Source organism: Mastomys coucha, unplaced genomic scaffold (genome assembly GCF_008632895.1).
Source record: "Mastomys coucha isolate ucsf_1 unplaced genomic scaffold, UCSF_Mcou_1 pScaffold21, whole genome shotgun sequence".
Lineage (NCBI taxonomy): Eukaryota > Metazoa > Chordata > Mammalia > Rodentia > Muridae > Mastomys > Mastomys coucha.
In genome coordinates, this window is record NW_022196904.1 from 9352850 (window position 1) to 9369058 (window position 16209).

General features: G+C 41.1%; 1 protein-coding gene across 2 annotated transcripts in view; it reads right to left on the reverse strand.

Moving 5' to 3' along the window:
• Znf329 (zinc finger protein 329) overlaps positions 1-2161 on the reverse strand; it is a 17079-nt gene extending 14918 nt beyond the window's left edge. The window contains exon 1 of one of the 2 annotated variants that reach the window (XM_031385360.1): positions 2123-2161. The gene's annotated coding sequence lies outside the window, so the exon portion shown is untranslated. The other variant, XM_031385361.1, reaches the window with a different exon arrangement.
• Between the last annotated feature and the right edge of the window lie 14048 nt (positions 2162-16209).

Consider the following 16209-nt stretch of genomic DNA (forward strand, 5'->3'; position numbering starts at 1 on the left):
TAAAACATACAAAACAAAAAAAAAAAAGAAAGAAAGAAACATCTAACTACATGAAAATGAGGAAAATCCAGGAATATTGGGCATTTACAAATCAAAAAAGTAACAAAGAGTTTAAAGTAGCAACCCCAAGAATGATTTACTAATAACAGCAAGCACTTTAACCACATGATCAAAGATTGACCACTACCAACCTTACTTATGTTTTATTTATGTGATTATTGTCAAGGCAAGAAAAGGATTGTCAGTGTCAGTATGCACTGAACAAAGGCACACCCCACAAGGTAACACCCTATGTCTTTTAAGAAACATCCAGCTGGGTAGTGGTGGCTCATGCCTTTAATCCCAGCACTTGGGAGGCAGAGGCAGGCGGATTTCTGAGTTCGAGGCCAGCCTGGTCTACAGAGTGAGTTCCAGGACAGCCAGGACTATACAAAGAAACCATGTCTTGAAAAAAGAAAGAAAGAAAGAAAGAAAGAAAGAAAGAAAGGAAGGAAGGAAGGAAGGAAGGAAAGAAGGAAGGAAGGAAGGAAGGAAGGAAGAAAGAAAGAAAGAAACATCTATCAAAACATTACAAAATTATTAAAGAGAAACAGCATTAATAGTTGAAGGTGATTGAAAAGACAAACTTAATGCCACACATGATCCTGGAATGAACATTGAAACAATCCATTTAAAAACTTATAGTTAATATATAAGTTGTACAATGATTGGCCCCAACAACATTCTATCATAGATCAGAGTTGGGGCATGGAATTTCGTGCCTCCTCGAGGATTAAACAGGCAGTTAAGGTTGTTGGCAGAGACATTTGTTTTTTTTGTAAGATTTATTTTTATATATTTGTATATGTGTGCCCATATGAGTGAATGCCATCTATGTTTCCTGCCACTTATGTTTCAATGCTCTCTAAAGCCAGAATAGTGCACTGGATACCTGGGTGAATCCTTTGGAGCTGGAATTACAGGTGCTATATGCCCCAAAGCTTGGGTGCTGGAAAACAAACTCAAGTCCTCTGAAGAGCAGTAAGTGCTCTTAATCACAGTCTCTCCAACCCCACAAAATTAACATTAATTTCAGTAGTGTAGCCACTGGGAGGTTGGTAGGATACCAATCTTTGCTCATGGAAAGGAAGAAAAAAAAAAAAGCCAGGTTCACATTTTAAAGAGAATCCTCACTAAAGAATTGCAAAGTGTAGTGTCAGAATATTCACAGTATTACTTCTAGTAATCCAGCCTCTACACACACTATCACGCCTGCCTGTGCTACACTCATTACGTGTGTAAAATAGAGTGGACATGTGTTTAAGAGAAAGGAAAAGCTAATGTAGCAAAATGCTAATACGTGATAATCTGGATGTTTTGTCATTATCTATTAAATTATGCCTGCAATTTAGCTGTGGGTGTGAAATCTTTCAAATTAGAAGACTAGGAGAAGAAGGCAGGGGGAGAATGGAAGAAAAGTTGTTGGAGGAGGATGAACAAAAGCCATGTTTTTCCAGGGAAATAAAACCACTGAAAACCAAGGAAGAAATAGCGAACCGGCCACAAAGCAGAGGAGGGACGCCATGAACCTCCCTGGGGAGGAAGGGAGGGATAGTTAGATAGATGATGGATGGACTGACGGACGGATGGACGGATTGATTGACTGATTTTGCATGTACCAAGAGTGAAGGGGAAACCACCCCTTCCATGGAAAGATTCCACGGAAAAGGGGAGATTCCGCCGCTCACAGGAGTCTGGCAGCCAACTCAGCGCGAAACCGGCAGAAAAGAAAGCCAGGCGCCCAAAGGATCTCCGCAAAACCACCTAGAACGGCCGGGCTTGAAACAAGGACGCCATAAGTAACGAACAGGAAAGAGCGGGAGAGCCTCACCCGGTAGCAGCGCGGAGGAGCGTCTACACCAGCCAGACAGGAACTCCTCCGACCCGGGGGCGTACACACCCACGAGGACAGTGATGTCCCCGCTCACACCCTGCGGGTGAGCCCGAAACTCCCACGGCCCGCGAGAAACCCGACGCAAACGCTCTGCACGCCACCACCCCCAGCACCCCTCGACTCCCTCCCGCAAGACGCTCAGAGGGGAAGCTAAGGAACAGAAAGGCGCCGAGGCGCGGAAGGACTCACTACAGGATGCCGGCGTCGGCCATGTTCGCAACAACTGCGCGTGCGCAGACCCGATCCTGGGGTGCGCACGCGTCCTGGAGGTTCAGCTGTCAGACCGCTGTGCACTCCGATCTGAGTCTTGCACCAGTACCTGCAGCTGCGGAAGGGCAGGAGTAAGCCATTGCGATCAAGAAGAAACGTCTCCTAACCTTTATTTCCAGAGTTATAACTAAGTTATTGATGACTCGCGGATATTCATTTTCTACCAGGATTCTGTCTTTTGAGAGGGTTGGCTCTGGGTATGAGAGTCTCCTACCTCAGCATCTCCAGGACTCTCCCGATGTTATAATTTTGTTCTAGAGCCTTATTTTTATTTACTGCACAGTTTAACCAAAAACACGATTATAGGTGAAAATACTAAAATTCAGCCAAATACACCTCTTTTCTTGACAATCCTTAGTGGAAATAAGCTGTGTCTAATTTTTTTCCTTATGTGTATGAGTGTTTTGCCTGCATGTATGTCTGCATCACGTGCCTGCAGTGCCCTCAAAACCAGAAAAAAAGGTGCCAGATTTTCAAGGGCTGGAGTTACAGACAGTTGTAAGCTGCCTCATGAGTGCTGTGAATTGAACTCTAATCTTCTGGAAGAGCAATAAGTGCTCTTAACCACTTTCTCCATCTCTCCAGGCCCACGCCAAAGGTGTAGTTCACCAATATCCTAGGTGTTTCTGAACCCAGACAATTTGACAATGAAGATTAACAAACAAAAACGTTACAACTGTATTTCTCCATTTTGAACACAAGAAAGAAAATGTTTTGTGTTTTGTTTTGTTTTTAAGAAAACAGTTCTGAATAGGTGGCTCAGTAGTTAAGAGCACTGGCTGCACTTTCAGAGGACTAAGGTTTTATTCCTAGCACCCACATGACAGCTCACAACAGTCTGTAACTCCAATTCCAGGGGATCAGTTGTCCTCTTCTTAAGTCTGCAGGCACTGCACATAAGTGGGTTACAGACAAACATACAGAAAAAAAAAATCCATACACATGAAATAGAAATAAATAAGTCTCTTTAAAAAACAATAATACCAACAAAAGCAGATCAGAGTTGTAAATCTGCTACAAGGGACTGTTTAGGGTGATAAAAGATTTCTGCATTGGTTATGCTCGTGGTTGTAAAGCTGTGTTTGATACACACTGAACTGTTGGGCATCGTGGAACATCCCTTTAATCCCTTAGGAGGCAGAGGCAGGTGGATTTCTGAGTTGGAGGTCAACATAGTGAGGTTCGGATGAGCCAAAGCTACAGGGTGAGACAGTGTTCAAAAACAAAACTTGTTCAGGACACATGATGGTTCCTCAGGTAAAAGTGCTTTATGCAAACGTGACAATGAGTTCCATTCTCAGAACCATATTTAAATAAGGGGGTGGGGAGCTCAGTACAGTGTCACACAATCTTTGTATGACTTCAGTAAGATGGGAAAGAGGACAGAAGAAGCACCAGAAGTTCACAGGTCAGATAGCCTGGGTTTTCTGAGAAGACAGCTTCTCAAATAAGAAAGATACAATCGCCCATGAGACACATGTACAGATGAAGCCAGGCAAGTGTTCTCTCTCTCTCTCTCTCTCTCTCTCTCTCTCTCTCTCTCTCTCTCTCTCTCTCTCTCTCTCTCTCTCTCTCTCTTTCTGCCCATAGGCTAAGTGAGGGAAAAAGACATTTTAAGAAACTCACAGATTTAGATGTTTGTTCTCCTTTGGGAGAGATTTCCTTTCTGTGACATCTTAGATAGACTTGACTGAACTGCTCACACACCAAAGAGGTGAACCAGAAACAAAACAGGAGAAATGAACTGTTGCTTCCATTGATAAGGAAGGTGCTTGCAGCTGCCACATTCACTTGACTGACACTTACCATGACCCATGCAATGTTGTGGACAACAAAAAAACAAGGCTCCAGCAACCAGTTAAGAGATGAGCCAGCTATCACAGGCCACTAACAAGGAATTCCTACAGACTGCTGTAAGAGAAGAAGATGAAGGCTCTTAGCCCAATACAAGGGAGCAAACACAGGAACTACCATTAGAATGGAAAGCTTTCTGTACCTAAACAGCTTGAGTCTCAAATTTATTACACACAACTCAAACTTTTTTGAAGGTTGGATGGTGGTACATAGTCCCAGCACTTGGGAGGTGGTGGCAGAAGAATCAGGAGCTCAAGGTACATCACAAGTTCAAGGCCAGACTGTAATATATACGACCCTAACTTCAAAAAACAAAAACAGCTTAATTCACAACAACATTTGTAAAGAAAACAAACAGACAAAAACCTGGGCATACCTGTCTGTAATCTCATCACTTAGGCTGTGGAGGCAGAACAGGAATTTAAAGCCAGCCTGGATTATGGGAGACCCTGTCTACAAACAACCAGAAATAGGAAAACAAAAAACTGTACAAAACAAAATGACTCATAGAATATAGTGTTGGGGCCACCAAGGTCCTTGCACTCCCAGAGAAGCACTAAGGGAACCAGTAATATTAATCACAAAGGGTGTCTCCTCAACAAGAGGAGGTAGAATCAATTCCCTAGCTGTGTTCCATACAGAAAGCTGAGAATGAATTATGTATGTTAATGACCTGATAACCTTTTGCTATCTGTGGAGGCAGACCTCACTCACTGACCTTTTGCTATAGAGGCATGCCTCACCCAAATTCCCCAGAATGCTTATTTCAGACTCTTCCCTATTTAAACCATTATACATTCTTAAAGGAGATGCCACACTTACTCGATGTCCTGCTGACCTCTATGCTATTGGTCAGAGAACACAGTAGATAGCCTTTTAGCTATAGAACCTACCCTCATGGTCATGTGTATTTTGTAAAAGAGTCTCTATGTAGTCACACATTAAGCTTTATTATGCACCTGGTACTAGACTGACTGGACTGATTGTTGCCTGGAAACTGTTTTAACTATACTGACAATGAACTGCCTTGCATTAGATTCCCTAAAGTCTGATCCAGGTTGCTGAAATCAATCTGAAGCGAGTTTTCATTTGTATCTCTTCTTGGGGTTTGCTTCCCTGCCTAGATATCTGCAGGGACACTCCTCAGATTTGATTTGATATTGAAGTAATAAATAGGAATAAACACAACAGAAACAATAAATCCAAATACAAATATTGACTACCAACCAATACAAAATGTACAGACCAATAATGTTAAAACAAAGCACTTTTTATAAGTCTTCCAATGCATGTTGGAGTTGTTTCACTCACATACTAGGGATTGAATCTAGGGCTTTGAACTAATCATTCTACCACTAAAATACACCTCAGCCTTGTGCTTTGTGTTTTAACATCTTAACATTATAAAATACTTGTTTCTCCCAATTTGACATATTTTCACCATGTTTACTGAAAAAAAATGAAAAAACAAAAAGCATTATATCCATGTTTGTGAACCCTTAAGACATTTCTTTTTAAAAAAAAAGTCATAACATACACTTCAAATATATTAAATACATTCTCAGAAGTACCATGGATGTCTATGAAAAGTACACTAAATGTTAACAGAAGAACTGTATGCTCCTAGCACTTAATGATAAAAAGTACAAAGAAAAGAGACACACGATAATACATCAACAAATAACAAAAATATAGATCTTCAGCGAACAGAGACTGGAATGAACTGAAAAGTTCTAAATAGTCAAATCAAAGAAGAAAGCAAAATAGTTATGGAATATATGATATATTGACCGGGCTTTGTCATAATGACAGAAATGATAGTTAAAGTGACAAAAAAATAAGGCAAGAAAGATGGCTCAGCAGCTAATATGTGGGCCATGCAAGCCTGGTGGCTTGAGGTCATTCTCCAGAATACATGTAATAGTAGGAGGAAACTCACGCCATAGAATTGTACTGACTTCCCTATACAAGGAGGAAGGCACAAATGAGGATGCCTGAATCTCACTTAGAAGCGGGGATAAAATAGTCATAAGAAGCAAATGGATGGAAGGAACTGGGAGGGGGGAAAAGGTAAGGGAGGGCTCAGAATCAGGTGTAGGGAGGAACTTGTGCAATGGACAGATGTCTATGGGAATGAATGGAAATCTGCAACTGATGGTGGTGGGGAGGTAGGAAGCATCTCCAAGAAGTGAGAAGGAAGATGCCCAAGAATCAGTGAGGGTGTACTTAGCTATGACTCACAACATGAAGAATATGAAACCAGAAGAAGCCACCTCCTGTAGCCAGGTAGTAACCCCAGTGGAACAACAGAGACATCAATCCACCCATAAAACTTTCAACTGAAAATTCATCCTGTCTACAAGAAATGCAAGGACAGGTGGGGGTGGGGCAAGGCTGAGGGAACAGCCAACCAATAACCAGTCCAACTTGAGACCCATCCCATGGGCAAGCACTAGTCCCTGACACTATTAATAATACTGTTATGCTTACAAACAGGAGTCTAGCATGGCTGTCCTCTGAGAGGCTCCACCAAGCAGCAGACTCAGAAACAGACACCCACAGCCAACCAGCAGATGGAGCTTGGGGACTCTTATGGAGGAACAGGAGAAAGGATTATGGCCTCTAAGGAGATAGGAACTCCACAGGAAGACCAACAGAGTCAACAGATCTGGACCCTTGTGGTTCTCAGAGACTGAAACATCAACCAAAGAATATACAAATGCTGAATCTAGGCCTCCCCACTCATTGGTATCAGAGGTGCAGATTGACCTTCATATGGGTCTCAACTGGAGCAGGGGTTATCCCAAAAGCTGTTGTCTGTACATGGGATATGTTCATCTAGCTGGGCTGTCTTGTCTTCAGGAGTAGAGGTAGCACCCAGCCTCACAGAGACTTGATGTGCAAGGGTGGGGGCTACCTATGGGGGCCTCTACTAGCTCAGAGGAGAAGGGGAAGGGGGAAGGATCATAGAAGGAGGTAACCAGGAGCGTGCCACTGAGTGGGATGTAAAGTAAATAAGTAAAAATAAAAACAATAAATAAATAAATAAAATTGTACTGACTTCCACATACACACACATACACACCAATAATACATAAAAATCTAATCAAAAATAAAATAAAATAAATAAATACTTTATGAGTCATCAGGCTAGCAAAATTAAAAGGAGAGCTAACATAATCTTCCATGGCTACTAATAGGAAAGTAAATTGTTACTGGTTACCTCAGAAAGATACAATCCTGCAATATCTTTAAAAGTTAAGAGCCACCGGATGGTTTAGCAGGTAAGATCACTTACTGCTCTGCTAGGAGACCCGGCTTCCACATCTCACAGCTCACAATTGCCTGCTGTTCCAGCTCCAGACGAGCTGATATTCTCTCTGGCCTCTTCTGGGACCTGGACTCACATGCAAGTGCCGTACACATACAGATGCATACACATAACTAAAAATACATCTTAAACAAAAACGTTAATTACACACACACTTCTCCCAGGCCCTCCAGCAGTAAAGGTTAATCCACTGCAAGTATAAACATTCAAGATTCTATTAGAACACTATCTGTAGTGGGGGATGGGGTGGAAACAACCTGGGGCCATATACTATACAACTTTCAGAATGTTACACTGGGGGAAAATGTGATATACTGAATTTTATTTTATATGGAATAATTGTGTATTGCATATACTGCAAGGGAGTAGGGAGTACAGGAATACTGTTGACTAATATATTGAATTTTTAAAAATGAGTTATACAAGATGACTTTGAACTTCTGATCTCCCTGCCTCCCCCTCCTGAGTGCTGGTATGCTCCATCTCAACTGTCTTTTTTTTTCTTTTTAGAAATCATATATATTACATCTATGCACCAAAAATTTTATTAATGTAACACAAATCTTATTACATGCAAAATAATTCCTGGAGGAACCCACTTAAATGTAAGAAATGAAATATGATAATATAATGACCCTCAGTTGAGTCTCCTAGAAGAGCATTGCTTAATCATCTGGTAGCCCTTCACCTTTAAATATAAAAATATGGCTATAATATGAATAATGGCTATGCAGATCTTTTTACTATATTTGACTCAACAGAATGGGCCAGTGGCAGACAATACAGACATCCTAAGTATAAAAGTCCTGCTTTGTCCTGGTATGATAATGATCGGACTATTGCACTAGCCCAATGGCAGGGGGAGCCAGGTACAGGGACAGAGAGGATTCTGAGCAGCACTGAGTACAACAGGAAAGAATATCCTGTAGACTGTGTTGGAGGATAGCTTGTTTGTTAGGAGGGGGCAGGAGATATTTACACCCTAAGGAGAATGACTATTAGGGCATTGGCTGGGGCAAGAACATTTAGGGTGTTTTATTTGCATACTCCAGTACAGAGGGGGCCAGGGGAAAGAACCTTATAAGGTCATATACAAAGGAAGTCAAGCCCTGAATGTTTTAGGTCCAGCACTCAGATAAACGGCAACCAGCCCTTGTTACCCTGGAGACATATGAGCTTATCAGTTGCTACAAGAACCAGGACAATCTGTGCCTAGGAAGCCAGGTTGCTGGGGTCTATTGGTGCCAGAGGGAGGAGGCTTGGGGTGGGGGATGAGTGGGATGGGGAGGGGGTAACAGCCAAACTCCTGCCACTCTCAGGCTGAGAAAATTCAAGGTTTGGGGCATGCTTTGACCCCTTCTCAGCTCCAGGCCAACCCTGCATCTCTTCAGAGTGTATGCTTTGACAGCAGAGAAATCATACTATAGTGAATGGAGTTCATATAAATGTAAAATGGCCTTTACACATGGCACATCCATTTGGACCTCAAGACTCTCAAGAGACAGACTTTCTAAGTGTGCTAAGTATGGAAGAGTCTTTCTGAGGAAAAAATCCTCTCAGTACATTTCAAAAGTCAGACAGGAGAAAAATGACAGAAATGGGATCTTTGACAAGTTGTCCTTCTCTTTACATCAAAAATTAGATGCTGGGGAGGGGTAGTGAGTGAAAAGGCTTTCTATCACATGCGACCTTCAGGAGACAACATCAGAGAACTCATACTGAGAGAACTGTACTGTGTACCCAATGTACAAAAGCCTCTAGGTATACTTGCTTCACACTCTGGGTATTCAATGTAAGGATTCATACTGGAGAACTCTCTGTGGGGAAAGTTAATTTTGTAATCTTTCAACAACAGCTTTACCTTTTTCTTTCTTTGGACAAGGTCTCATGTATCCCAAGCTGGCTTCAAACTCACTATGTAGCAGGGAATTATGCTGAATTGTTCACCTTCCTACCTCTGCCTCTGCCTCCTGAGTACTGGAACTGAAGATAATAACTTTAAAGACACAGCTTTTTATTTTAAACCAGGAAATTCAAGTATGGTAGAGAAATATCATCACACATAATAAATATAGAAGTAGAGTTGACATTCAATTTTATTTGCCATTAGAGATAAACTATAAAGATGGGGAAAGCTGAAGTGATTTGGGGGCCATAAACAAATAAATTACCAAAATTCGTGAAGACTGTCAACATGACTTCCTTCAGTCACAGACCAGCAGTTCTTTACTACAAGCCCCTTTGCTTTGCCTCAAAAAACAGGGACTTGGGGTCTGATGATCAATGTCTGATAAAATTATTTCAATGGGTAGCCAATTTGTGCACAAATGCTATCAACAACAACATATCTTTCTTCATCATAGATAATAAAAAAAATCAACCTTGAAGATTCAGAGAGATCATACATCCTTTAGCATATTCTTCAGAATCAATGTGTATATGATTTTAAAATATTTGAAGAAGGCTGAAGGTTATATCACAATTTCTACTGCATATTCTATGCTTTCACTGCAAACAAATCAGACAGGGTATAACTTTTTAAAAAATATTTATTTATTATTATATGTAAGTACACTGTAACTGTCCTCAGACACATCAGGAGAAGGTATCAGATCTCGTTAAGGATGGTTGTGAGCCACCATGTGGTTGCTGGGATTTGAACTCATGACCTCTGGAAGAACAGTCGGTGCTCTTAACCACTGAGCCATCTCACCAGCCCCAGACAGGGTATAACTTATCAATGGGTTTGTTGTCAGTAGCATTACACTATTTACTGAGGGGTGCAACTTCTTAGTTCTAATAGCAAACCAACATCTATGCAGAATTAAAGACATACCATTGTTTTGCAGTGTTCAGATGCCAAGAATAACGATAAGCTCAAACAAAAGTCCTTACAGAAAAATGGAGATTAGACACAGCATTGGTCTCTGTTCAGAAATCCTAAGTACTTGAGGACAGGAAAGGATTCCTTCCAGTAAGAAAAGGACAGCAGTTTTTGAATATTATCCTCTTCACAGATAGCATTCATATATGAGAGTAAACATTTTCAAACTGGCAAAGATTCAAAAACTAATCCCTTTCAAGGAGAAATTCCCCAAGAGGATATAACAGTAATAACTCACAATATGTAAGCCATGTCCCAAATGACATACATATATATATATATATATATATATATATATATATATATATATATATATATATATATATAGAGAGAGAGAGAGAGAGAGAGAGAGAGAGAGAGAGAGAGACAGGGGTGCTCTCTATAGACATTTTAGTCCTAAGGGGGGAAAAAACTGCAAGCATTTCAGCAGCCCTTTAATACTACGGGACAAAATGTGGTACAGGTACTCAGTGAAATAATACTCAGAAGTTATTGAACTACTACTGATACAGTAACTAGCATAAATTTTAAAAACATTGTTGAGTAAAAAACCAGATACAAGAAAATAAAAAATTATTTAATGATGGATAATCAAGATAATAGTTACCTTTATTCTGTACAGGGTTTTTGGAAGTTGTACAGTTGTTATCTATATGATGGACACATACATACTTCTATATATTAAATCCATTGAGGGAGTTTGGGAGGACACTCAGCAAATAATAGCACTTGCTACTCTTGAAGATGACCTGCCTTAATTTTCAACACCCATGCTTGGTGGTTCAAGACTCCCTGTAACTCCAGTCGCAGGGGACCTGATAACTTCTGGCTTCCATGGGTATCCATTTGCTCACAGTGCACACAGACACATACACAGAAGGAAGAACAGGTTTTTAGAAAATCCATTGAAGCTGGGTATTATGGTAGAGATTTCTAATCTCAGCAAAAGGGAGATAAGGAATCACAAAGTCATAGCCATCTGAGCTACCCAGTAATGTGAAGTAAACCTAGGATACAGGAAATATCGTTTCAAAAAAACCAATGTCATTGATTTGCAAGGATGAGGGCTTTAGACCTGTCAGTATATATATATTGATATGTCATATGTATGCATGTATATATCATATATCAAAAAAACCATTTGTGTTTTACCTGCATGTATGCCTGTGTACCACATGCATGCCGGGTGCCCGCAGAAGCCAGAAGAGGATGACAGATGACCTGAAACTGGAATTACAGACAGCTGTAAGCCAGCATGTGGGTGCTGGAAATGGAATCCAAGTCCTCTGGAAAACCAACCAGTGCTCTTAACCACTGAGCAATCTTCAAGCCCACATATATCAGTTTAAAAACAGTTTTAGTTTGCTTTTTTGAGGTCAGGGTTTACTATGTATCACAGGCTAGCCCAAAACACCATAAGAAGCTCAGGCTAATGTTGAATTTGCCACCGTTCTACCTCAGAATCCACATGCTGGCATTAAAGTGGACTGCCATGCCAAGCCATTTTAAAACTAGATTCCAGGGCTGAAGAGTCGGCTGAACAATTAAGAGCATTTACTGCTCTATCAGACAGCTGGGGTACAGATCCCACCATCCACTTTGGGCTATTCACAAATTCCTGTTCCAAGGGATCGAACATCTGCTTCTGGCCTCAAAGGATACCTGCACACACAGGTGCACATATACACACAAACAAATGCACATAAAAATTAATCTTTAGGAGATGAAGAGATGGCTCAGTGGTTCCAGGGCATACTGTTCTTGCAAAGGACTCAAGTACACTTCTCAGCATCCATATCAGGAAATGTTACAATTGCCTGTGTCCCTGTGTCACCAGTTCCAGGGGATATGCTGTCTCTAGATTCTTCAGGCACCTGCACTCATATGCACATTCACATTCACACATACACATGATTTTAAAATAATAAAATATTTAAAACTAAATGACAGTTGATGACACACAGAGATTCATGCTTAAATCTTAGACAAATCCAAACAAAAAGCAAACACAAAAATGGATCTTGTTCTATAAATGATATTCTGTAACTATTAATAGTTAGCCCACCTTGGACTAACACCATCAGAGAATTTGTCATTCATATGCTTGGAGAGTTGGATCAAAAATACAGATATAACATCAGTATGATCTAGCAGTTCAGCAATCACTCCAAACACTAATTTCCATCTTTCCCTTAGCTGTCTTCATATTGGTTATCTTTTTTTGTTAATGTGTATGGGTGTTTTGCCTACTTTCATGCCTGACTCCCCAAGAAGACCAAAAAAGAGGTTGTCGGATTACCCTAGAACTAGAGTTCCAAACAAGTGTGAGCCACGATGTAGGTGCTGGGAACTGAACCCGAGTCCAATGGAAGAGCAGCAAGTGTTCTTAGCCACTGATACATCTCTCTAGCTCCATATATCACTTGTTCTTGTATTAGCTCCCAATTACATGATAGCTGCCCGCATAGGCAGAATGTACTTCTTTTGCATTCCTATGACTACTTTAACTCCATTACTACTAACTTAGTATCTTAAAACAAGAGATAAATCTTAATAAAGATTTTTTTTCAGCCGGGCGTGATGGCGCATGCATTTAATCCCAGCACTTGGGAGGCAGAGGCAGGTGGATTTCTGAGTTCGAGGCCAGCCTGGACTACAGAGTGAGCTCCAGGACAGCCAAGGCTATACAGAGAAACCATGTCTCGAAAAACCAAAAAAAAAAAAAACAAAAAAGATTTTTCTTATTACTTCTCGGCCTTTTGGCTAAGATCAAGATTTTTTTTCTTATACTCTGGAAACCATAAGTATAAAATGAGTATCCCTGTCTGAAATTAAGGAGTTGGCAGGGTTACACTCCACATGGAGGCTTCAGGAGCGAGTTAATTCCATGCCCCTACCAGCTCCTGGTCATTCCTTGGTTTATGGATACATAACTACAACCTTTGTCTTTGTGGTGACACCACCTTCTTTTGTGTATGTAAATGTATGTATTCAAATCTCTCTGCTTGCCTTTTATAAAGGCACACGGCTGCCTGGGTAATCCAGGATAACCTTCCTAACACAAACACATTTAGTACATATGCAAAGTCTCTGGTCCTTCATGAGAATAATAGTCACAGGTTCAGGGACAATTTTAGAGGACATTTTCTAACCTCATATATTTTCCAAATCTTTAATCGTAAAACTATAGGCTTCCCGGTTCGTGATTACTCATTTAACCCAATTGTCATCAAGATACCCTTCAGCGAGTGGTTCAGATCAGAGTAACATATAGGTCTGTGGATTAATCACAGAGACAGGGGAAACAGAATCAATCCATATGGCTACACTGAGGACTAACCCCTGCTGCTGGACTGCCAGGCATCCTCAGCATGGCTTCCTAATAGAGCACCTAGACAAGGGATGAGTGAGAAGGTCTCGCACACGAACCCTACAGATGTTGCTCTCACTCACTAAGAATCCTTTGAAACGTGGCTTTCTCCCTAATTGGAGAAAATACTCACCCTTTCTTTCCCCTGAACTACCATGGAAAGCCATCTTTCCTTTCAAGCACTCCCAAATTAAGCTTTCTGCCAAGGTTTCCATCTCCTGGCTGTTTCCTTAGACACTGAGACTTCACTCAATTCAAGATCTCTGCTATCAGTAAGTTCAGAAACTTATACCATAAAGTGCCCTCAGATCTAAAAACTCAACTTGAGAGTATTCCCCTGGAACTGATGAGTTTCACTCAAGCTGACCTCTATATTGACTGTGACCGTCTTCATCCTTGTTTGGTGCAACAAAACCTGGTGCCCTCATTAGATGTCAAAATGTTGGCTATTCTCTTTCCTAACTGCTCACAGCTAAGAGGTAGATGTGTCGTCTGTGGCTAGGAGGATCTAATTATGTGTATAAAGGACACCTTTCCTATGGTAGCCAGAATGATGCCCCTTTTCTCCTACTGAAGAGCATCCTAACCTACAGATAAGCAAGTATGAACATCACCTCACATAACAAAAGGGAATTTACAGATGGAACTGTGTTAACTATCTTGAGACCGAGAGATTATCTTGAATTACTTGTGGGGGGGGGTCTAATGTCACTGTAACAACTATTCTTGGTTGTCAACTTGACTGAATGTGGAATTAACTAAAATCAAAGTAGCTGGATACACCTGCGAGAGATTTTTTTTGTTGTTGTTAATTAAATCATTTGAAGTAGGAAGACCCATTTTTGTTGTTATTTTGTTTTGTTTTGTTTTTAAGATATATTGTGGGTTTGTTTGTTTGTTTGTGGAACAGCCTGGCTGTCCTGGAATTCAATCAACACACCATATACTCAGCGTATACATCAGGCTAGCCTCGAACTCATAGAGATCTGACATCTGACAGAAAGCTAATATCCAAAATATATAAAGACTCAAGATGTTAGACAACAACAAACCAAATAACCCAATTTAAAAAATGGGTACAGGGCTAAACAGAGGATTCTTAATGACAGAGAAACACTTAAAGAAACGTTCAACATCCTTAGTCATCAGGGAAATACAAGTCAAAAAAACTCTGAGATTCCACTTCACATCCATCAGAGTGACTACGATCAAAGAGTCAAGTGATAGCACCTGCTGGCAAGGATGTGGAGCAAGGAGAAGAGGGTGTAAACTTGTACAACCACTATGAAAATCAATTTGGCAGTTTCTCATAAATTTGGGAATAATTCTACTTCAAGACCCAGTTTTACCAATTACTCCTGGGCATATACCCAAAAGATGTTCCACCATTCCACAAAGACACTTGCTCAACTATGTTCATAGCAGCTTTATTTATAATAGCCAGAAACTGGACCCAACATAGCTGTCCCTCAGCTGAAGAATGAATAAAAAACATGTGGTTCATTTACACAATGGAATACTACTCAGCCATTAAAGCCAAGGACATCATGAAATCTGCAGGCAAATGGATAGAACTATAACCACCTTGAGTAAGGTAAACCAGACCCAAAAGGACATGCGCAGTGTGTACTTACTTATAAGTAGATATTAGCCATAAAATACAGGATAACCAGTCTACAATTCACAGACCCAAAGAAGCCAAGTAACAAGAAGGACCCAAAAGAGGCTGATTGAGTCTTTCTCAGAAGCGAAAATAAAATAGATATCAAAGGTGGATGGAAGGAGGAAACTGGGTGAGAGAGGAGACAGGGAGGGGAGTGGGGCAGGGAGGATCTGGTTTAGGGAGAGCAGGGGAGAGAGAATAGAAATAGGCTGGGGGTGGCATCTCTAGGACATGCAAGAGACCTAGAACAGGATGGAGGAGGCCTTAGGGTTGCTATGAGGATAGCTCTAACTGAAACTCCTAGTAGTGGGGGATATGGATCCTGAAGTGGCCACTTCCTGTAGCCAGACAGGACTTCCAGTGGAGGGAAAAGGACTGCAACTCATCCACAAAACCTTTGACCTAAAATGTGTCCTGCCTACAAGATGTGCAGGGACAAAGATGGAGGGAATGGCCAACCAATGACTAGCCCAAATTTGAGACCCATCCCATGGACAAGAACCAATCTCTGACATTATTGATGATACTCCATTATGCTTGCAGATAGAATCCTAGCATAACTGTCCTCTGAAAGGGTCCACCCAACAGCTGATGGGAACTGATACAGAGACCCAGAGCCAAACATTAGATGGAGCTTGAGGAGTCTTGTAGAAGAGTCAGGAGAAGGATTGAGGGACTTGAAAAGGATAGGGACTCCACAGGAAGACCAACAGAGTAACTAACCTGGACCCTTGGGGGCTCCAGAGACTGAACTACCAACCAAAGAGCAAGTATGGACTGAACCTAGGCTCCCTGCATATATGTAACACATGTACAGCTTAGTCTTCATGCAAGTCTCCCAACAACTGAAGTGAGGACTGTTCCTGAATTTGTTGCCTACCTGTGGATCCCATTGCCCTAACTG